This window comes from Eurypyga helias, unplaced genomic scaffold (assembly GCF_000690775.1).
Source record: "Eurypyga helias isolate BGI_N326 unplaced genomic scaffold, ASM69077v1 scaffold5397, whole genome shotgun sequence".
NCBI classification, from domain to species: domain Eukaryota; kingdom Metazoa; phylum Chordata; class Aves; order Eurypygiformes; family Eurypygidae; genus Eurypyga; species Eurypyga helias.
In genome coordinates, this window is record NW_010259708.1 from 61,918 (window position 1) to 87,067 (window position 25,150).

The 25,150-nt window shown below is 44.1% G+C and overlaps 1 protein-coding gene across 1 annotated transcript in view; it reads right to left on the reverse strand.

Annotated features, from left to right (window-relative positions):
* The window catches only part of LOC104511938 (mitogen-activated protein kinase kinase kinase kinase 4-like), a gene marked incomplete at its 3' end in the record, with an annotated part of 82,779 nt that extends 58,147 nt beyond the window's left edge, over window positions 1–24,632 (reverse strand). The window contains 1 exon segment of the mRNA XM_010154737.1: window positions 24,567–24,632.
* Window positions 24,633–25,150: the final 518 nt, after the last annotated feature.

Consider the following 25,150-nt stretch of genomic DNA (forward strand, 5'->3'; position numbering starts at 1 on the left):
TGCACAGGCTCACCCACAATAAATACTCTGGCTGGGTAAAGCAGCCTTTACATGGAAGTAAATTCTGTTAACTACATGCACTTCACACCCTTATGTTCTTTTAGACCCTTTTATGAAGAAAGCAGAGAGCGGTTAAATCTGAACCCTTCTCAAGAGGCCAAAAGGAGCAGTAAAAACTCACTACTGTTGGTTTCCTCCAATTCTCAACTCACAATTTATTTTCAACGACTGTTATCACACCTCTGAAGTGTCTTCCACATTTCTTAGTTTAAGGTGAAGAACCTCATCTTTCCCCACCAGCACTTTGTGCAGGGTAATGCAGAGGGCTGCAGGTTAACCTCATGAAAAGGTGTGAACATACAGATATGTTTACATCTGCCTTTGATCAATTATCTAAAAGGGATGAATTCATTTAAAAGGATTTATAAAAGAGTATCTGGGAGATAGTAGCTAAATATTTATCTACAGCTACATATCTATCTAAAAACATTTTCATCATGAGATACTAATTTTGCTGCCATCTTGGTGGATTTATTTTTGATTACAGTTGTACGTTTTCCCAAAGTAAAGGGCTTATCGTTACCATAGAGCAATACATCTCAAAAGTCTCTGCACCTGCTAATGTATGCAACGAATGGCGTGACAGAATTACACAGCATACACCATCATTTCTCCTTACCTCTTACATCAACCCCAACATACACAAATAAAACTGTTCCTTTAAATACTGCCCAAGGAAAAGGTTCAGTCAGTGCAGACAATTGGAGAACCCTGGAGACATCCTAAATTTTTATTCCTTCTCCTACCCGTAACAATTAGTTATGAAAACAAGGGGCTGAAGCAAAGCCACCCAACAGCTCACCCAAACCCCAGCAGTCCCTGTGAGCAGCGCTTGCACTCTGGCACCCTACTGAGCTTGGCACCACCACCCAGAACAGTCCGACTCCACAGTAGGAGGACTAAAGCTTTCAGGACACACACGTTCATGTGGAGAAGAACCATTAACGCCTGGGCAGCTCGTCTGAGCAGGGTATCATGCTCCACGGTACGCTTGCCTTAATGTACAGACGACGACGGCGCTGACTCAGAACAAAACTTCTCTCCTTTACACTGTTTTTTCAAACTGTTTCGAGTTAATTTTCCTTGACATCTCTAAAAGCAGTAAACATCCTGAACCCAGCCCTGGGCTTCTTGTTAACACATTGAAACTAGTGCCTAAGTAAGGAAAGGTTTCAGGGCCTGGCCCCTTATTTTTTCATTTATCAATAAATCTCAGAGGTTAGCCAGAGTTCATGTGAACTCACACACTGCTACTTCTGCTGAAGCCACAAGGTTGAGAATGTTTGAATTGTTTTGAGAAAGGTGGTTCGGTTTTTCCTTTAAAGCTCCTATGAGCAACTGGCTGTTTTGTTTCCCAACCAAATGAGATCAGCAGATTCACTTACCGCCAGCAACAAAACATGCAGAAGTTCATCCTTCTTGATTTAACGCAAAACGGGAGGAAGAACGAGGGGCACTGCCCGCCCAGCCCTCCGTGCATTCCGCCGCTGCCCATCCTCTCCAGACCGTTAAAGGGAATCAGCCTGTTGTGATTCAACGTCTTCCGTTGCACATTTCACCAGAAACTGGGCAGAGGGCAGGAATGGTCTGTGGTCCCATTTCCCTAATAAAAGGTTTTATCTTTCACTCAAATGCTCAGTTATAGACTAGTTTTCGACTCCGGAGAATGCAGCCAAAACATCCAACAGCCATCTGCAAGTCACCCATATTCCTACCCAAGAATGTAGCATTAAACACTACCAAGCTCATCCAGAGCTTAGACTTGAACAATTCTGAAGCTCAATGACTTTCTAAAATTGAAGTCCTGCCTACATTTTGATGAGGTATCCAAGCTGGAAGAAATTCTCCCATTAGTTTTGAGTCCAGCTAAATTCCTCGTCTCTTCCAGAAAACATTTCCGCATAAAGTCTGCGGCAGTTGCCAGTTAGTCACTACAGCGACATTCAGCAAACCTGGAGCCAGCATACACATTTTTCAAATCTGCATACTGCTCATTGCAGCCACATTTGAGGAAGACGCTTTATGCCAAAGATCTGGTTCTGATGAGCTCCGACCGTGCATTATCTCTGCAGGGAGATATACTTGGAATAGGACAGATCGCTCAGTGTTATTGCTATTGGATGTGTATTTACCTTTTTACCTCAATTAGATAAAGGAACTGCTTATCTATGCTCTCTACTGAGGGTCAAGTCATGTATTTTTCTATTTATATCAAACACGAGTATCAGTGCTAGCGGTCAAGCTATTAGCTGATAAAGGAGCTTTACATGAATTAAGTGTATTTACAGAATTATGTATTCAGTCATGTACAACGCTTTTTCCTGTTAGGTCCAAACAACAGTTTTGGGCAGTCCCTGGCTTGGGCCACGATTACAACCAGTGACCCAAGGTCCCAGTGACACACACCTGAGCACGTAAGGCTGCAGGTCACACGCAGAGAGCTTGGTTTGACAGCTTCCCTCCCAGATCCTGCAGAGACCTCACTTCCCAGGGGTGGCAAACAGCCCCCATCAGCTTCTCTCCCCACTTGCAATCAGACAGATTTGAAGCGGACAATTGCAAGCCCAGACACCACAACCCAGCTGTCCCATTACAGCGCCGTGCACCATGCCAAGGCAGCCCAGGCAGCCCCATCACACGCTTCCTTTTTGGCAACAGGCGCTCATTAACGTCCACGTGTTTCTGGGTCTGTCTGATGTAGCTGTCCCCATTTAACCGCAGCAGGAAAAAGTGCACATGAAGGGCTGGGACAGCCTGCTGCACCAAGGGATGCCATGACACCATGAAGCTGGTGGTTGTGACTACGCAGAAGTCCCCATCTGTGTCCGTGTCCTGTCTGCAACCAGAAGCAAAACCTTACTTTTTGGTGTGGCTGTGAGGTGCCTATGTGCAGGGAAGAAGCCTCCCAGGTGCCAGAAGCCTCGGACGCTTGTCAGTGTGCACTGTTGTGCCCATGCAGAGGGCAACCCCTCACCAGACACACTCTGGCAGGAGGCACGCACACGTGTGGTGTGCTGAGGCTGTGCACAGACACGGGTAGCTCACAACATCTACACCAGGCTGTGGGATGGACAGCACCGCCTGCCTGTGTAACCCAGACACCTGGTAGAAACCTAACTCTTGGGACCTTCTCGGGTTGTGGGAGGATGGCATTTGAAAGCAAGACCTGGCTGCTGGAAGTGGCACTTGCTATGGGATACCCAATGAAGGCTGTGGCCACCCGCCCTTTGGGAGCAAGGGGAAGGTACAGCTTTTTTGCTGACTGAAAGCAAACTTCAGGGAGGTTTCTTGTTCAAAACCCACTGATGAACGTTGAAGTTTGGGCCCATCTCGGGTAAACCTGTGTGGCCCTGCAGTCACTGGTAGACTGCCAGCTCAGCCTTCTGCACCCTGAAGGCTGGGACCCCACCCTTTTGCCCCTCTCCCCTCCACCCTTCCCTCCTGGTAACACAAGGAAGGCCTTTTAAGAGATTATGCATCAAATGAACAATGCTCTGCATAGGGATCCAGGAAACCCTGTGTCCCATTCCACATGACCTTAACAAAGTCATGATCCTTCTGTTTCCCTTTCCACCTACATAGGGCTTTTCTACTTAGTCCCAGCTCGCTAGAAGAGATGAGCATCTTTTGCTATCACCAGCCCCAGCCTGGGAACACCAGCTTTGCCTCCTCTCACTGCAGGCAGGCAAGGGCAGCTCCCATGCAGCTGCAGCCTGCTCCCCAGAGTCAGCATGGCAGGGAGGAGGACCCCAAAAACATAAAACCTGCAGATATACTGCTCTTGCACTGCATCTTGGAGACAGACGCTGTTTTACAGCACACGGCTGCTCACAACAGACACACTGCACTCTCTTGGGGTCTTGACTAATGGAAGCAAGTGGACAGGGTCTGCACATCTGGGGCTGTAGTGTTTTGGTGCTGGAAGTGACACCCAATAGGGCAGTTTATAGGGGAGCTCTATCAGGAAGAGCAGTCTAATCCCCATCTCCACAACGGGCAGACAACCCACAGTAGTCACGGTTGGAGCTCTTCAGCTAAAAATACAGCAATAATGCAAGTCTGAAATGGGACAGGAATAAATTCCAAAGAAGATGTTATTAAGAGTTTGGAAGCTTATAGCTTGTTTTTGTTAGTTAATGGTCTGAGGCAGAGCTGAGGGTCAGTCGTGCACCGCACAGTATCACAGGATTTCAGAAATGATCCATTTCATTGTAAACTGTAACACGTAATCCACATCAATTCTCACAGTTTAAAAAAACCCAACAAACAAAAACCACCACAAAACCCCCAGCTCACCACAATAAACATCAGCCTGGGGCAGATAATTACCAGTTTCAGAAAGACTTTTTTTTTTTTTTCCTTTTTAAACCCCCATGAGGAATTCAGGACACTAGCCAGGTGGGAACGCGGCTGGAATTTTGGTTACAGCCTCAGCCCTTTAATCACGCAACTCAGGCTGCAGAAAGCCTACTTTGACTGACATTATAAAGTTCTGGTGGCACTTCTGTCGCATAATCTCTGGATGTCTGTATATTTTTGTGGCTATAAATCCAAGCATTGTACTCCCCTACAGCATTCCTTCTTCTCTTTGCGATACTGGGAGATGCTGACATTTGGAAGTCTGGGCCTTGCGTCAGGTCGCCTCCAAGGTAGCCCTCAACGGCAGCACATCCTCCTTCCCTTGACACTGCTTCCCTGGCAGCAGCGCAGGATGCAGGACTTCCGTACAACCACAGCCCAGCTGCATTCCCTAAATGCTGACCATGTGTGATGCAACACATTTGCCCTTTCACCCCCACATCTGGCACTCGGTTACCAGAAATTCCAGGTCTCACCCAAAAACACTGGGACAGCATAGCCGAATGTTGCCTTTCCCCTTCCCTAGCCTCCGTAAACACCCTCTTCCAATGGTAACTGGATAGCTTTCCCTGCCATTAACTGTGCAGCCGAGAGGATGAGCACACAGCAGAGTGCAGCATCAGCACAAGCTCCTGAGATGACTGCTTGAGCAACAGGTCCTCTGCTCTCAGACTATTCAACACTGGACACCACCAGTCAGTCCTGTGGGTTGCAGTGGGACCGCTGCATTGACCTAGACTTAAGTCCCCTTCCTAGCAGGTTCCCTTCCTATCAGGGGAGGTAAAGCGTGTCACCTAAATGCCACAAAATACGATCACTCTTGTCCACAGCTTGTCAGAGTGGTGAACAACATAAATACTAATACACTGTAAATAATCAAGACATGCTCTTCGAGGTTTATGGGTTTTTTTTCTCCTATATGCTAATTCCCACTCTACTTTATGATTAGATGTGTTCCAAGAAGTTGGCAAAGATTTATCACTTCCAGTACAGACCACAGTATGAAGCCGAACACTATTTAGCATGCCCCAGAACTTGGGTTGTAAAACATTAACAGTAAAATCTAATGTGTCTGCACATAGGTATATCAAGAATGAAAGTTAATTAACAACACTCAGTGAACTTTACGACAAAGCATGTTACATTAATGAAGAAATATTAGATATATACTATTTATAAAAACCTGAAAAAACCCACTAAAAAAATTTAAAATGTGACACGGTATTCCAAATTAAAAAGGATAATTTTGTAATGGTTAGTAAATTTATATAGTAAAAATTACTTGAATATTCAGTGAAAAACAAGTTAATTTCCCAGCAAACACCACTGCCCTTTTTCTGTGCAGAATAGGTCATTCTATCCTTCCAACTGCTTCTCTCCCTCCCCATCTCAGAAGAGGTGGCTAAGTACGTTACACTCACTCAAAGTGAAAATACTAGTTTTATAAAGTTTTGTTTAAAAGAAGTTTTATATGTTTCAGGTGAAAGATGTTTAAACAAAAAAAAAAAATCACAAACTTCTCTCAGGGGCCCTATTTGTGTCACATGCTTAAACAAACAAAAATATCACTGTAACTCATAACACTATAGAAGACAACCAAGTTGGCAGTGGCGTAGGAGGACTTCCCATATACTAAAATAGCAACACATCAGCCAAGAGAAGAGAGTATAATGTGTAACATCTACCAATCACTTAAAATTCTACCCAAGTCCTCACTAGCTGGAAGGGAGGGATGGATTGGGGTCATTTCAATGATACCAGCTCAAGCAACCTTGATTTCTGGAGGAAAAGGACAGTTTTTCACCCCTACTACAAGTGTCTGTACCACAGCCCTCATGAACTGTAAAACCCGAGAGCACCAGAAGCAGTTTTTCTGTACAGTTTTTTTTTTTTTTTGTTTTACCCTTTCAGTTCCTATTTCCTCCCATTGTACAAGTGGAAACGCAAATTGTTTGCTTTGCCTCATGTTTGTCTATGTCTGACTGCAGGCCAGTGGGAAAAGAAAATGAAACAAAGGAACAAATTCAAGCCCTTTCACAAACACATATTTGAGTCCTTACATTTCTGCAGTATCCGTACGCTGTTAATCAGATTACCATCCCTATGCAAAACATGACTGAAAGTGGGGAGATTTAGATTAGATAACAGGAAGAAGTTCTTCCCAGAGAGGGTGGGGAGGCACTGGAACAGGTTGCCCAGAGAAGCTGTGGATGCTCCATCCCTGGAAGTGTTCAAGGCCAGGCTGGATGAGGCTTGGAGCAACTTGGTCTCCTGGAAGGTGTCCCTGCCCACGGCAGGGGGGTGGCACTGGATGGTCTTTAAGGTCCCTTCCAACCCAAACCATTCTGTGATTCTGTGAACCACTCCAGGCTACTGCACACTTGCATAGGACTGGACTAGAGATTGATCCTCTGGGTTTTTCAAACCTGCTCCCAGATGTTATTCATGTTGTGATTAGCAAGATCAAGCAAAGCACTAAGCACATTTGAAAATACTATGGAGGTCGCACTGTGAGGAAAGGAGTTTTTTCATCTACTTATTTGAGATGGGTGGTGTCTGCAGCAGAGCATCCCATGTTAGAGGTGGCAAGGCCTCTGAACAGCAGCTGCTACCAGCAATGAAAGAAAAGCAATGTTTTGGGGCCACATGTGGGTCAACAGAGCCACTCAACCAGCAGCACCATGAATGGGAGGAGAGGTCTGAAGAGCAGGCTGCGCAGTTACCCCCTTTTCCTCCCACTCCATTTATTGGGACATAAAACCTGGTTTCTTTGAGCCTCAATTTCAGTATCTGTGTAAATACTGAATGGCCAGCCTTGCCATTCATCCTGGGCTTTGACATTTGTCACACCTCTTAATGTCTATTGAAGCACGCTGTTGGGTTTCCAGCCTGAGACACCTCATCAGGGCTTGTTGCCCCTGCCAGGGGCATGGAGGCCTCGCAGACATAGGCAGCTTCTCTTCCCCCAGTGGGCGTTCTTGCCCTGGGGATGGCTGGGCTGGTGGATCACAGGCAGCCAGCAGCAGCAGGGACCCCGGCTGCCCCGGGCAGGGCTGCAGGGTCTTTGCAGCCCCGCGGCTCCTCTTGCTGCAGGCAAGAGGGTTGCAACAGCCCGGGCACAGAGCCAGTCCCACTCAGCACCTGGGGAGCCCAGCAGTGATTTATGGCAGCAAAGGTCCTTCGTGACGAAAGCCTATTCATCCAGAAAAATAAACAGTTTAGGGAAAAAGCCTTAGCCTTTGGAAGGCTCTCACTCTGCAGACCAGGGGCTGTTGGGAAGCTAAGTCTAGGGAGAGGCACAAATCCCTCCATCTCAGTGAATTTTCTGCTGCGCAAAGCATGTGCATCTACGTACAGAAATACAGGGCGCTGGAGAAAATCTATACGCAACACATCTCTGCTGGATGAAGTCACAAGCAGTTAAATGGGTCCCGCCGGCCCCGTCCTGCCGAAAGGAAGTGAGGGCTGGACTGTAGGAGGTCAGCTGATGGGTGGCCAGACTTTCAGAGCAGGAATCCCACAAAGGGAGGTTTTTGGCTCACCATCACGATGAAACTCTGAAGGTCTAGCTGCACACAGCAACTGTAAACATCATGTTATGAGAGTCATGTTTTACCTTTATAAGTAATGCAGCCTTCCCAGGCATGTGCTAATAAAGAACAGCACTATTAGCCTTCTATGCCACATAAATATAACTGTGTGTGCACATCAAGCTCTAGATTATATCACCGAATTTTAAGAAAACTCATAAAAACCCTTCACCATTCTTGTGAAAGTGTGATGTAGTTGAACTTTCTCCTGCATATAGGGCAGAATATGGACAAAGCTCTGTGTGGGTTAAAATTGGGCTGCTGGTTTTTTGTTTGGTTGGTTTTTGGTTTTGTTTTGGTTTGGTTTTGGGGTTTGGGGTTTTTTTGGGTTTTTTGTTTGTTTGGGGTTTTTTTGGTTTTGGTTTTTTTTTTAAAGGATTTAAGGCAAGCAGGGTATGCAGCTCAGACTGCAAGTTCCAGCTAGATGATGAGAGTTACAACAACCTTAAGGGTGATTTACTTTTCCATTCCATTTCTGCTGGTGCTTCTCTCACACAGACTGCAATACCACACAGGTATGCACCTCTTTGCAGATGACTGCGAGACAGCACACGTAGCACTGCACAGAACAGCCCAGTACTGAAAGCTGGCATTACGTGGGTTTTCTCTTGTGATCTCTGAGCCTTTTCTTCAGTACTTCACAGCAAATACCCTCCCCACAACTCTCTTCACCTGAGGTGAATCCTGAAGTCAAGAACTCCACCCAATACTGCTGTTATGTTCAGCAGATCTGAGATTTGCCTAGGGAAAGGTCATACTTTTCACACACAAAAGTCTTCACAGAGCATTGAACTGAGGATAAAAGAGCTTCTGCTCTCAGTGCTTTTTCATTTGGCTGTTTGACACATCCTCTCCAAAAATAAAAGGGAGCTAATGGACACAATTAGTCTGTGAGAAAACATATCAATCTCCCGCTTTCTGAATGAGTTCTGCGAGAGATGAACTACATGGCACTGATCTCACAGCAGCAGTCAATTCCTTTTCTCTTCCAAAATCCTACTGGCCAGATGGTCCACAAAACTCTAGGGAAAATTGCTTAAACATTTGGAAAGGCTTTCAGTATTAAGTTGGCCTCCCAAATGAAACCAGACTACCCTTCTAATTATTCTTAAAAGTAAAGTATACCTTGCTTTTCTAATTCAATTAAGAAGGAGCAGTGCTTCCAAGTTCACTTTCCTAAAAAAATAATATCTGAATTCGAGAATAGCCTTGATGTTTGGTTTTGGGTTTTTTTTTTTTGGGGGGGGGTGGGGGGGGGGGGGGGGGGTTTTTGGGGTCGTTTTTAACCATTTTGGTGCTTTTTTTTTAAACTGATCTCATCAGCTTCAGACAAGAAAAGCCTGGCTGGCGAAAGGTTCTCCTCTCGAGCAAACTACAGGTCAGATGTGCAGTAACAGTTCCTGAACAGCCACAAGCAGTTATTCAATGCTCTATCTTCCAATTTTCTGTATTACTTGTAGGGATTGAAGTCAATCACAGCAGAGAGAAATGAACAGTGAATTCTTGAGAGGAAAAAAACCAAAAAAACCCTGCAGAATAATTTCAAGAAAATGGCTCAAAACACTACAGCTGAAGAACTGCAGAGCCTTACGGAATGTAGACCAGCATAATTACCAGCACATATGAAGCAAAAGCAGCAGCAAAGCACTGGAAGAATTGGTCACAAAAGGGACCAAGAGTTTCCTGCAATTAACCGCTGAGCGGCTTTACCCGATCTGGAAACTCTCATCTCTGCAATAGCCCAAATCCAGTGTGCACACCGTAGAGTAGTGCACTACATAGTGAACTATGAATTTGGGGTAAGTCAAAAGCCAAGCCCCAGCGCAGGCTGGGGACCCCCAACCCAACACTGATGCACTCGCTGTGGCTACACTCCCGAGCAGTTCCCTGTAGGACTTCCCACCAACAACTACTGATGGCTTCTCCTAAGGCTTGGGCTCCTCCACGCAATTCTGCCTCTGCTGATGTCAACAGTAGTTTTTGCTGTTCAATTTACTGGATCTGAATTTGACCCATAAAAACGTCAATTTCTCAAACAGAACAAATACCACTTTGCACCAAGTTTTCCACTGAAGAAGTGCGTATATTCAATGCTTTCTCTGTTGGAGAAGGTGTGTTCACACCGATCGGAGAGACGGAGTTTGTAACAGAGGAAATTACCCTGTGCCACCACTGCAGTGTGTCCATAGGTGTACAAGCACCCGACAACAAACTGCACGACTACTGCCCAAAGTTCACTGCCTACTGGGAATTAGTCTCTTCATAAAGGTGCAGGTAAAGGCCAGATGGAAACAGAGAACACTTGCTATTCTGTCTGATTACAGTTACATTAATGGGCATATGGATTTGACTGGATTACTCTCATTCACAAGTTCTCTGGTATGTCACATGAGGCTTTCGCAGGCAGCAGTGGCATCTCCGTAAAATTGTACCCCACTATATACAATGGGGCCCAAGGTACTATGGACAGAAGTGCACACACATGCACACAAGCACATATATAAATACGCAAAACTAAGACTGAAAGCCACTGGCCCAGCCCATGAAACCTCTGGTGTCAATGAATCTTCACCAAAACCCTTCTCATGATTCAGTCTCAAACCCAGTACTCATTTTCCAAGCTCTGAACCCTATCTGCTTCCTTTACCTTGTAATGGCAATAGCTTGTCCAACCAGCTCCATCACGTTACAAAGCAGCTGTCAAGAAAGAAAAGCCAAAACAGCAAAACAACCTAAACGTTCCACAAGGCATCCAGCTTATGCCAGCACCTTGCTGGAGAAATGTGGAGTAGCAAGTATCTGAAGTCTGGTTTACACGTGTAATATAAAACCTAGAATTTCTGCTTTAACATCTTCTACTAATTGCATTCACTTTAAAATTTTCTCCAAAAGTTTAAGCATCCAGGAGTTTCAAAGTAACCTCCTTTTGCAGCTTCTTTGCATATTGCGTCATCCACAACCAGATGCCAAAATACACCACCAACAGCTCATCACTCTTTAGGGTAAGTCTGGTAATACATGCCAGAGAAAAATTTTGCAAGGTCAGCTAAAGCTCTACAGCATTGCCAACGTGCATATTTAACTAACAGAAATGTAAATAACTAGGTCTCTATTTGTAACAAAAGTGTCTTAAAAAAATAATAGTAAACAAAGAGCATATGAAAACACCATACCAGAAAACCTACCTCCCAAGTGCTGTGTAATTGCCTTCTAGTTCCTGAGTCTTCAGATGCAGGGAGGGACATGGGATTACAGGGAATTGCAAGCTTTCCACCACTATCAAAGACACAAACTTAGCCAGGTGTCTTAAGAAAACAAGGCATACGTGACCGTGCTGCCCTTGCATCCAACCATGTTTCAACCTGTCAGCCCACTGCAACCAAAACCGACAGGTCTCAAAGATGATTAAATTCCAGCGTGCTCTGTGAAAATCAGGGATGGAGACAAACTCCAGAGAGGAGGGATCCAGAGTGGGCTCTACGGTTTCCGCTGCCCAGTGGGCAGCCCGTTGCCCAGTGGGCAGCCCGTAGCCACAGCCTGAGGTGTCGGATCAGAGGGGGTGGCTAAGGAGGATGCAGGGGCCACGGGCATATGTGCCAGCGGAGATCCCTAAGGGCCCAAAGGAACTGGGACTGCTGAGTTCAGAAGCAGAGGACAGGATAAGAAAGGGCAAATTTGCAAGCAACTGCATTTTGTTAGTTTTAATATTTAGTTTTTCCTCAAAACCCACAAAGTTTAAACAGCTTCAGAATTTATCCTGATATATAAACGCATCTTTCATCAGTACTTGTAGGCTCTAGTCTTGGCATCAACATTGCAAAAGTTTTCTCACATTTGCACCGAGGCTTACAGAAACATGAGGGTTTTGACAGGTTTGCCCATAAAAATAACTATATTAATAATAGAAGGGTTACAGAAAACCAAATGCTTAATGAGAAGGGGTTCTGAAATTCATCCCTGAGCCACCTTTAGGGACTGGCTCCCCAGCACTGATTCTTATTTGCCATTTACTCTGTAATCAAATGAGTCCAAGGTGAGCACAAAGCACTAGCATGCCACTGTTATCATTTTATATCCACTCTGAATAGGTAAAACAAATGACATCATGTGCAAAGAACTGGAAAAAACAAGGTTCCAAATAATTATTTTTAAAGATGTGGTTTGCACACATGGTTTGACCCAGTTTAATTAGAAATGCATTTCCAGTGCAATTTTGTTCAGCACGGATATGCTCACTGGCCTGCCATCAGTTTTGTTTGTCATTTCCATTTTACTGATCCAGCCATACCGGACATTATTTTCCAAATTGCTCTTTTGCATAACTCCATCTCTGCCCATGCAGTTCCACAATGACTTTAGCAGAAGAGGGAGGTCAATGTCGAGTCCTTTGGAAATTCCCGTCTATTTCTGTTACCAGCTTTTTCTTCTTTTTAAAAGAGTTTGGTTTAGGAAAGTCAGCAATTAACACTGATCAAAAAGCTGACTAGTGTAAGCTTAATATTCATGTGTCTCATGATCCAGTGAGAACTGGGGCAGCAAATGCTGGCCACAGTCAGGGGTGGGTCCAGCTAGTGGTTTTGCTCTGACAGCAGTCATACGCGAAAACACGTTTCTGTGGCAAGACAACAACCTCCTACCTGCTAAAGCTTCCTTTTGTTTGTGCCAAGAGAAAAAAAAAAAAAAAAAAAGAGGCAAGAATAATAACGTAAGAAGCTATTTTCTGCCAAACCTCAAGAGAGCTGCTGTTCTGCTCCACCACCAGCTCCCAGCACACACCCAGCTACGTAACGCCAGCATCCATGCAGCCTCGTTCAGAAAAGCTTAGAAATACTAAAATTCAGAAACATTAAACCTCAGCAGCACATCCACTGAAATGAATGGCTGCGATGATGGCAAATGTGGACATAGTGAACAGAGGGGGGAAAAAAGTAAATCCAGAGGAAAAGCCCTCTGTGTCGCCCCTTGTATTTCAAACGCTGCTTGCTAATGAAGGTTCCTTCAGCCGGTGCTGATGCACAAACACGGGTGTCCTCCTCAGGACACGACCACAGGCAGCTTACCAGATCAAAACTGACTCCTGGACACACACCTGGAGAAGGGCACAGCCAGCAGCCTGCCCCAGGGTGTGGAGAAATGCAGAAGCAGCAGCTTCCCCACTTTTCTTCCTGATCATGCTCCCAGTTTTATAAGGAGATCCCTGGGAATGAAAATACGTCATGCAATCTCTGAGGACTTTTCGTATCACGCAGTGACTACCGACAGTGAACAGCTTAGAAAACTGGGCACTGTAGGACGACATTTGTGCTACTTGGGTGGCGATACTGGCTTGCCTCCATTGCAAGGGTAGCGGGGGGGTCTGCAGCCCCACAGCCAAGACGGTCAGCCAGACTAGAAGCCCATCTCTGCAGTATAAAGAATGACTCTATTTTAATATTAATAACATCAAAAAAGGGAGGTCTGCCAGAACTCTGTAACGTAAACAATGCAGGGTCCAGCAACCACAAGAGCTCAGAAAGCAAAGCTCTCTTTAATCTACTCGCAATGACATTTGAAACCCATCTGCCTGACAGATAGGACACAGGCCACACAGGCTCCAAGCATCACCCAGGGCTGAGAAGGCCAGTTTCTTTCATTCCTGGTCAGAGAACTGTGAATCTGGCAGAAGCAAGAAGCCAAATGACATTACACAACCCAACCAGGAATTTGTTGTGACTATTTGAACAGCCTCACGAATGCACGAGGTGCTTTGCAAACATACACAGAAACCCGGCCACTCACGCATGGCTGTAGGTGCAGATTCCTGTGCCAACACGAAAATAACTCCGACATTCAAGTCATGGACACAGGCCATGCAAAGTCTTCCACCAGGTGTGTACCTAGAAACTAACACGATGGAAAGAAAGGAAAAGAGGAACATAGGAAAGCGTGAATCCTAAATCCTCTCTAACTTTTATTCTCCCGCCAGTGGGATCAGAAACCTGAGTTTCCAGCCTTTGTTTTGCGACTTCCTCTATTCAAAACAGTTCTGACTGAAATCTTTCAAGTGTCCAAAGGAAAGGAAAATTGGTGCACCTCTTTATTCCTTCATCCTTTCACCATTTTCAGGCGTATTTATGGAGAGCAGGCTAAATACACGTAGCTTCTCCAGATGCAACCTCTCTTCCTGGCCACGGCAACTGTTCCAGTTGGGCATCCAGCAATCTGCTATGCCCTGCGCACGTGCACACCCACTCAACAGCATATGATCCGGGAGCTCAGCACATTTGGGAAACGTCAGACCTACTTAGGCTGATCTGCACATGCACAAAAAGCCTAATGTATCCCGAGCGCACCGCGTTTACTGGCACGTACCCACCTCGGCGACGTCCAAGCTGTCCCGGGCTTCGCAGCTGCTGGGTTCACTGGGCACATCCTACTCCTCAAGTGTTAATGTGCCTGCCTGCAAAATCTGGCAATCTTCCACCAGGATAGATGACAAAGCATAGCCTAATGTTTCTGGAAACAAATCACCCTTCATCAACAAGGAATCCCACCGGAGGAACGGTCTGGTGCGCCCAAATCACATATTGGTACTGCCTGTCCTCTTCTGCAGGGCAAAATGCACACGCGGGACCAGCTCCTGCTGTCAGCAACTGATGAAAAACTGGAAGACAATTTGATTTTCAGAGCAGCAGGGATATGCTGGTCCAGAATACCTAACTCTACCCTCTGATATTAATAACAGGCAATCGCCTATCTGCTGATATAATTTGGCTTCTGGGGACAGAATGTTTGCAAGAAGCCTGTTAGGATAAATATTTCATGATAGACTGGAAAAAGCAAATATTAAAGCAAAAACCCTTTTTTCCTGGCTCTTCCCTTTTTCCATATAACAAGACAACACCATGGACAATCTGTGTAAATAATACATTTGAGAATCCATTTTCTAAGCCATATGCATATTTATTTTATGTTGGTTTTGTTGCATATTTTAATATAAGTGTTCATAGGTTTAAAGCTGAGAGTAAAACAAGAGTAGACAAATCTACTACAGCAGAATAAATCAGTAAATTGGTTACTGTTTTGTTATTTTTAAATACTGGGAAAAATCTATGCTAAAATGTAGTAAACTATAAAGTTAGAAAACCCCTCAATCTCAGTAAAATAAGTATTTTCAGAAGGCCACCACACATTTCTCTTACACCCTTTTCCTCAAAACGTTTCCACTTTTAACAGTAGAAATACAAGAAATAATGACATCAAACATGCTGATACCAAAGGTAGCAACTGCACAACTGTAGAGTCAGGAAACAGAGTTTAGTCAATTCCAGAGTAAACCTCAACAAAACAACAGTATTTGCCAACTGGTCTCACTTTTGGTTGTAAACATTCCTCATAAAACGGGAAGTCAGAAGAATTCACAATATTTGCATGGTTATTTTGGTAATGCCAAATTATTTCAGTATGATAATACCTTTTTTCGGGTATGCAGTGCTAAAGACCACCTAAGAAATATTAAACATCCTGCTAAATTAAGACATATACTCAAACGAAACAAATGAAAATGCAATGCTTTGACGTTTCTGAAACAAAGACTCAAAACAAAAGCCATCTCTCTTCAAATAAATTTCCCCACTAACGTTTCTGTTGAACTCCACATGTTTTGATTCGAATGAAACTGTTTTCAAACAGCATGTTGTTCAGTAAGTGGCTGCTAACCAATTCCCACAAATCATCTCCGTAAGTACACTAGTTCCTCTTCACCAGAATCCCAAGACGCTTTACAATAACAAGGACTGCCTCCATGTGAATGGCTACACTCATGAGGAGAGCTGTTTCCAGCAACTTCATGTGTTTTCGAGCAATGACGAGGCAGAGGCGAGACACTCAATCTCCTGGACTGCAGCTGCCCACATCAACCTCTCTTACCTTTATGAAAAGTGTATTTCTTACATGACGGAAGCACCCAAAAGCACTGCCACAGACCACGTGCTAGCTATTCCACATTAGCTAAAACATTACTTGTGCAGGGCACGGAAAAGGCCACATTTTGCTAGAAAGTATGTCTCCTGGATTGCTCACTCCCTAAGATCTCAGGAGTCACTGAAGTATCGTGTTTTCATGGGGAAAAAGAAAATGGGGAAGGGGATGGGGAAGAAACGACCTTGGAAAAGTTGCTTCCTAAAAAAATCTTAAAAATCTTCCAGGAGTCCTACAAAGTCAGTGTGTTACAAGGGCAGGCTTATAACACACAAAGGCCTTAAAAAGTTTTAAAATGTGTTTCTTCTTTAATTTTATTCCCAAGATCAATATTCAGATCTGTTCAGACCAGGAAAACTACTGCTGGCCAGGAGCCTAAGAACAGCTGAATACCAGACAGGACAAGCACAATTTTATCACATTTATGGATTTTACAACTGAAATTGGACATTACAATTTAAAATTACTTACTGGAAATTTCATTGTGGAAGGACAAGGGGCTGACCTGCGCCCTTGTCTACCGACGGAGCAAGCAGTCTGACCCCAGCTGACAAGGAAAACTGGTTTTCAAACTCCATTTCCCCACAAACGCCGCGGAAGGGCAGGAGCAACAACTGTCCCCCCAGACTCTGCCGCGGTCCATCCAGGCAGCTCAGCCCGACTAGCTGTGCTGCCACCAGGCCCAGCTGCGCTTGGCTTCTGAGGCCGCCGGAAGATCACGGCTGGGCCAAGCACCGTTTTCCTCCTGAGCACCAGCCCGCGATGCGCCCGGGAGATCACAGGAGCCCTGCTACGGAGCCCTGCGTGAACCCGCACAGCACAGAGGGTGCCACGAGATGTGCTCGCTGGTGGAACCCTTCCCAGCAGCCAGCGCAAAGACCGTTGGCCAGCTGCTCTGTTTTCAAATTTAAAGCACTAAATGCTGGATAAGTCCATGAAATACATGTAACAATAAAAATAATTTAAAAAGACAAGCAGGCTGTCAATAATTTTAAGAAATCAATTGATAAATTCCTTTTATTATGCTCTACTAGCTATAGCCAAAGAGCGATAGCTACTAGCTAGGTACCAAAGAGAACTTCCAAAAAATGTACATGGCATCCTTCAGGTCAATAAAGCAGACCTGGAAAGTATCATTCACATGGAGCTGTAAGAAAGAATCAGAGACATGCAGATCAGGCGACGTGTGCTTGCAAGGCTCTAAGGTTCTGTGATTCATTCAGAAAAATACGGTACAGTTACTACAGCTGACCTGCCATGGAAGTCATCTCAAACATCTAGAAACTACACGCTAACTTTTCTGCTGTTTAAAATTAAGTAATATCCTACAATTCACTCACTAACTCCAACAGTTCATTACATGTCTTGGAGGTTTTTTGGGCTGCAAATAGACAATTTCTCACAAGTTCTCCCCCAACCCTACTGATGTATTTTGAAGAAGAGATAACAAACAATGAAATACTACTGAGTAGATCAGCTATTGTCAAACTCAGGCATGAAAAGTGCTGGTCACTCTGATTCGTATTTTCATGTAGGCATGATTCTGGGAGCAGCAGAGCAGTCAGGAGTACTAACTCAGTGTTACTAGTGAGGTGCTTAATGTGTAGCAAAGTGCCTGAGTGAGGAATTAAGGGACTGAGCTATTTCCTACTCTTCTCATATTATCACCAGTGCATTTTTAGCATGTTCTTTTACCTTCAAAATAGCATGTCTCAGTGCCAACATCCGAAGTGTTATGCAACATGAGCTCAAAATGTCACCACTTTAGGATGAAAATGCATTGCACTCTCCCATATGGACATTCAGGTCCAAAACACAGAGGAGCTGGAAGTGGCAGGCCTGCCAACAAATTACTTGCAAGGATTTTCCTATTCTCTAATGGCTGCTGTGGCACATCTAATTATTGTACATTGCTCTGCTCAGTCAAAGAGCCTTTATTGTATAGAAGCACTCCACAGCTGAGAGGTTTTTTCACATCCTTACTCTTCTATTTTTTATAAACTAGCCCTACACTTAAGAATCTTAATTGAATTCCTCTGAAATATTCATTAACTAGAACCAGGACCTCACGATTTGCTAATTAATTTCACATGTATGATCCATTATTTTAAATTCCAGTGCTCAACATGGTTTGGCATTGCCATGCAAATAAGCATGGAAGCCAGCATAAAAAAAAAACCAACCCAATAAAACCCCAAAACCAAAAACAAAACCCACCAACCACCCCAAAATCAAAATCGCAAAAAAAACCCACACCGCACACACGATCAAAGAAAATGCTCCTGGTTCTGCCAAATAAATACACACAATACACTACCTATTTTACGTATATATTTTAAATAAAAGCCATTCCCTGTCCATTTTTTTTGTATTCTCCAAGTCAGTCATTCACAATCTAGTATGCTGGATTGATACTTAATATGTTCTGTCCACTGAGATTCACATGTCCTGTACTCAAAGTCCTTCACTTAAATCAAGACTGGAAAAGACCTCTGGGAGCAAATGGTCCCACCTTCTGTTGAAAGCAAGGCCTTAAGTTAGGTTACCCAAGACAGTGTCGAACAACGAGGATACTTCCAGCACCCACCAACACCCTGGGAAACCTATTCCAATGTTGACTTGTTCTCATGGTGCAAGCATTTTTCTTGCACCCAGATGGAATTTTCTCTGAGCAACCTATGCCTGGTTCCTCTTGTCCTGCACAACCCTGTACTTCCATCTTCTATACAAACCATCGTTGAAGCACTTGAAGACTGTGACTGGGTTACCTTCACCCTTCTTTTCCCTAAATTGAAAAAAATCCAATTCCTGCAGCCTTTCCTTCTTCATAAAGTTCTTCAACCCTCTCAGTGTTTTGGGGAGTCTCTGCTGGACCCTCTCCAGGTTCCCAATCTCTCTCTGGAACTGGGGGAGCAAAGACGGGACACAATATTCCAGATACGGCCTAACAAGAGCAGAGGGAAGCAATCACATCCCGCAGTTTGCTTGCTACACTCTGGCTGATGCAGCCCAAGGCACGGTTTGCCCTCATTGCCACAAAGGTACGCTGCCAACTCCACATCCTTTCTGCTGAAGGAGGAAAAGGACTAAGAGGATGGTGTGGAAGCTTTAAGAAAAGCATGCAGACATGTATGAGCATGTATTTAGGAGTTGCAGGCAACTGAGAGAAGAGGAAGAAACACATTTAGCAGTACGTGGACTTCACAGGTGTTATTAGAAGCATGAAGTTAAATACTGAAACACCAAACCATGCCTCTCCAGTGTATTAATGACATTACAGGAACATACATTATGCCTTCAAGGCAACCTGTTCATAACCACCACAGCATTTCAGATCTTATTACAGTGGCAGTAGCACATATTACGCTCAGACGTACTCCTGAAGGAGATCCCTGTTGCCAAGATTAGAGAACAATCTCCATTACTTGTTTGCACTATGGCACCAAGAGTCTATGCAATGAGCTGCTGAATCCATCCAGTACACTGCAGCCACACTTCTCAATACACTGCTGCCTACAATAATTAACCGTTTTATTCATGTAGACAAGAGAATCAGCTATGCTACTAAAAACCCATGTAAAGAAAATGAATAGACAAACAAGCACTTCTACCAACTGCTAGTGAAACAGAAAGTACCATTTTGTCACTTCTATGAAGAATAACTGATTTCCCTCCTTGACTCATCAGAAACTCAGTGCCTTGAAGGCTATGACTGATTTGAAAACTGTAACTGACCACAAGTGATAACAAAATACCCCAAGATGATATGACATTTTTAACGGCTCTGCGGCAGTTCAGAGACTCTGAAATTGCATTTTAGCACTCAGACACAGCTACTTGTGACCCAGGCCCAGAAGACACCAAAAAAAAACCCAAGCCCAAAACACTTCCTTACTCAGACCTGCTTCTTTTTTGTATCCAGAGTCTTATGTGGCTACATAGAAATAAAAATATTAGCTGTGCAGAGCCACTACAGGAAGGCAGGGCTGCTTCCACCCTCTGCTAAGCCTCAGGAACAGCACTGCTGCATCTTCATCAGCTGAATTATCAGGAAGCCACTTCTTCCCTTTGGATTCACACAGTCCCAAACGAGTGCACCTCTCTCAAGTTCCCTGTGCCCTCAGATTCCACTAATGATACAACCATTTCACACACACAGCAGCTGGAAATCTGTCACGGTTTATCATCAGCCAGCAAGATCATACTCCAAAAACCATCAACCCCTGGAACTCACCAAAGACACTGACCCCTCATTCCCTAGGCCACTTGAAAATGCCAACCCCAGGAGAGGGCTAATCCACATCATTAAGGCAAAGGTCAGGTGCCTCTCCACATGAGAAAAGAAGCAGATTGCACAGATGCTGCTGATGACCTCATTTTGCCCATGAAAACCTTTTGGGAGAAGGATGAGGGCTCTCAAAGCACAGCTGAATGGACTTAGGAGCAATTCCTCTTTATCTTGATAACTACAAATCCAAAGCAGCTATAAACTCAGAGTCCCACAGTCTCTTCCAGAGCTCAAGAACAATTGTCTGACCCAAACACTTCAAAAATAGCACCCACTTCAGGTGCCCCATCTCTCTTCCCCCACTCACCCATTAGAAAAATGACCCTGCACTGAAAATTAGAAGATAGAAAATAAATTAACAGGCCTCTACTGAACACACACTACTCAAAGAATATGAAACAAACAGCTGGAGTCTTTGCAAAAAGAAAAATTTCAACTCCCAAACTTGCAGTTTAGTTATTACTACATGCACAAGCACAGACCACAGTACAACTGTTCTCATCAAGGGTGATACACGATCACTATCCAGCCCTACACCGCAATGAGTCCAACTGTGGAAGGAAAACAAGGCATCCATATAATTAAACTTCTGGAGATAATGGGAATAGGCAAAAATTATTCAAATCACGACACTGTCAGGTCTCAACAGCCATACTGTAAGATACAGCCTCAAGCACACCAAGAGCAGTCTGCATAGCCACAGTGGTTAGCTTCACAGCGCTTTCAAAGGTACCACCTTTAACAGTACCACGTGACATTAAGGTAGCAACTACCAGCAAATAAAAAAACACAGTATTTATGTCTGCTAGATCGTTTTCTGCAGTTTTACTACAATGCCAAATAACACTAGATTCAAGCTGCCCCAGGCAGCCTGTGAGGGGGTTCCAAGGCACTGCAGCTGCAGCCCAGGGAGGATGCAAAACCTAAGAACTTGCGGGTGACACCTTCAGCAATCCTGCTTCCTCCCAAATGTCACAGACAGTTACGTGATGCAAAACATCGCTCTGCCCTGTCTGAAGGTCCTTACTGATCAGCAAGTCTGAAGAAAAAAAACAACCACAAAACAAAACACCAAAACAAACCCAACAAAATCCCAAAATGCTGGCCCTCTTACTTTGGAGGGCAACCCCACATCACCCGCCCAGTCTCCATTGTTCCCAGGAAGATGGACAGCCCCTGCAAAAAGCAGGGCATGTGAAGTTCAGAAACTTCTCCTTCCCATCCCATACACATTCAATTGAGATGGTGCCTCTGCACTGGACCCAATCTGACCTTCAGCACTTCAAATTTAAGGAAACAAAGGCATGAAAGGGTAAACAGCCAGTACTTCTCCAACCACCACCCAACACACTACAGCCAACAGCCTTCAGAGAAGACTCTGCTACTGCCTTCCATGACACTATTCAGAATTGCCTCTTACCTGGTATTGTTCTTCAGATTTCAGCTCCTGGAAGCAAGCAATTAAGTGAGAAACTCATCTGTCATTTCAAGAGATAATGAAGTCCAAGTTTCATGACTCCTGGGTACTATCTGATTTTTTAATATCTAATTTACACTTTGCAAAAGGCTCAAGTTGCCAGTAGTGGCATATTTACATCCTACCAGTTCATAAGTTGTCAAAAAATCTGCTAGCTTTTAGTCAGTTATTGTATGCAAATACCAACTTTATAACATTTCTATACAGATCTAGCATTATCATGGGTACAATTTATACCCCTTCAATTTCATTTAAAAAGACACTGAACTGGCACTGGTCTGGAATAATTCAGGATGAACAATACTCTCCTTCAATAAATCTGCTAAACATTGTTTTCCAAATCTAATGATGAATCCTCTAAATTTTATTTTCATTTTTATGGAGCTGCATATATTAAAACATATAGCCTTATGAATCATCTCCGCAGCCAACCAAGCAATTTAGTAATCTTGGACATAGTTTATTTAGCCTGAAATAAGCTTTGCTTTGATTATGTGCAAACTATGATATGTATCTATTTCTGAACGTATGGAAGATTCTGACACCTCTGGAGAATAAAAATATGCTCTGATGACAAAAGTACGTTATGTGGATAACTGAGATTACTTTATAACTTAAATATTTATGATCACAAGCCTATCCTAGAAAAACTACGAAATGATTCCAGCATTCCCTAATTCACTCCATCACTCCTAGTGCTGTGCAGACTGAAAGACGTATTACACAGCAGTGAAAAAGAAAAGCGAATACCACAGCCACACTTTTTATGGTCATTTCAGAAGCAGTTGTTCCATTGCTCAGCACCTTCTGCAGAGGTATTTACACACACGCCGGAGCTTTGGACGGCATGAAAACCGCTCACAACGAAAATGCCTGCAGCATGGAGCATGCACTTTGTATCTGTCCACCTCAGCTGTCATCGTGTCTTCTTCAGCTGCATGGCTCCCCATCACCCTCCCACAGAGCAGCTCCAATCCCCTAAGGCTCAGCAGAACACCCTATATTCAGTGGTCACATGCATTTGTACAAACAAAGCCTTTGTTAGGGGTGTGCTTGCACAGAGCCAGGGTTACATGCAGTCCATCGTCTGTCCATCGTGTGATGCGTGTGCACAAGGCTTCCCCTCACTGCCCTCAGTCTTGCAAGACCTCATCTCTCATTGCCTTGCTTAGACGTTGCATCTGGTTCAAGTGCAGAATGAGCCGAGATCCGAATCACCCAGTATCCAGAGCTGTCAGATCCTGGACTCTTGCATGCTTAGTGGGAAAGAGCCTTTGGAAACAACTTTTAATTGTCATTGTCAGTATTTCTTACTCACTTTGGCAACGAATATTGCAGTGAACTGCACAATAGCTCAAAACATGTTCTTTTGCAGCAGAGAAGCAAACTATGGTGCTCCTTCCTGTTTCTGACATGATTAAGCAGCTGATTCACTCTCAACATCCTTAAAAGATGACTAGATTGAAATTTTTTCTCTCCCACTGTAAAATAAATCCAGGCATGAAAGGAAAAGCAACTATTTCAGAGGCCATTTGGGAGCATTAGGATCTTTTCAGAGATAGAAAACTCTGTGATTACACTGACAACAGCATTCTTGAATGTCTCCTGGCTTCTAATCTGTCCATGTGAAACCCTGAGCCTCTATCTTTAATTTAGTAGTACTGACCTCAGTATCTGAATGTCAATCTCAGAAAAAACAACACAGACTTAATCACAGCAACAAAGACTTATATGAGAAAGATCCTGCTTCTAACATAAAAATAAATTATAAAAATATAGTATGGGAAAGCAGAAACTCCCCAGAACTGCTTCTGTAGAGGATTTTCCATAATCTTTGAAAGATTAGGTTCAAAAGGAAAACAAAATGCAGATCTGCCAACACAGGATGGACACAGAAAATAACACGCATTCAATGCACTGGAATCAGAGAAAGATGCAGTGTCTTCCTGCACTTCTACATCGGGGCCCAATTCTGCATTCTTCCCACAACAGGGCATCAACACAGAGAGCCTGCACCGACAAAAAGATGCGTCACGCCGGAGCTTGTCGGCAGCGGGATCTGAGGAGAAGCAAGACCAGACAGCTTCCTCCAGTGCCGTTACTCCTCCTACGTACCTGCAAGGGTGCAGCAGCATGGCCTCTGCCTTCCTTCTCCAAATGGGAACCACACAGGCTCGGTTCCTTATTTTATCAGGTCTATTTTCTCTTCTCAGACCACTCTTAGGAAAGGCTTCACAGTGAAACAACACTTTTCTAGGCTAGCCCTTATAACTAAAGATGCACATTGCATAGCGTACACAGCACGTTACAGCAGACATCTAATGGCTGCAGCTTCTTGACTGTTGTAGTTGTGCTTTGATATCACAGAGACAAAGGTAGTAATGGTAGCATAAACCTTCACAGCCTGCCTGCAGAGCAGGGTTAATTGACCCCTCTGTCTTCAAGAGTACTGCTGTTTGAGTCTTGGCTGAGCTCTCCACTCAATCCAGGCCGAATTCAGCCATCACAGATGTTAATTTGTGCCAGTCGCCTATTAAATGATTTTGGAGAAGAGAAAATAATCACGGGACAGAAAAAAACAGGGCAGAGGGAAGTCAGTACGAAAGCCAACACACTTATCTGACCCACGGCAGCAGAGACATGAAAACAGGGCAGAAGGAAGGGGCACGGAGTTTCACTGGTGACACCATTTTGCATTACACAGAAAAGAGAGCCAGATAAACCAAGCTATTACTGGAACAATACTGTCCACCCTCCTAAATGGTGCTCATTTCTGCTTCAGGAAAAACAGCTTTATCCAGAACAGCATCATACATTAAAGAGGCATCCAAACCTTATAGACTTGTCCATATGTCCCATTTCCAACAACCTGCACCAGTTCAAATATTCCCGCAGGGTCCTGCAAAAAGCAGAAGAAAATGTTATTTGTGACAAAGCCACCACTTTGTGATGGAGCATAACTGCACACAATCAAAGTGAAAACGTCTGTGGCACATCTCCTAATGATCTGTACTACACACTAAAGGGGAAACCGCCAAATACCAGTCTAAGAAATTCATTAGTATTAAACTTTTCAGTCAAGTTGCTCAAAACTCTATACAAAAAACAACTCGGTGAAGATCTGTAGCATGGCAATAGGGCAGATAAAACAAATAAATGGGATGTGTGAAGGATAGAAAAATTCAACAGATTCAGCTGAGCAGCAGAATAAGGAATAAACTCCAGGCTTCCTAAACATTAAAACACTGAGCTAGCCCAGAAGGTGAGCTGCTGTCTTCTGCTATAAAACATTTCACACTAGCAATGTAATAAAGGAAAGAACTTAAATGATAGAATTGAAAAAATACTACATAAGCACCTGAGCCCAATTACCTTACAAAAGGGAAACGTGTCATCCCTGGCAATCTTAACAGTACA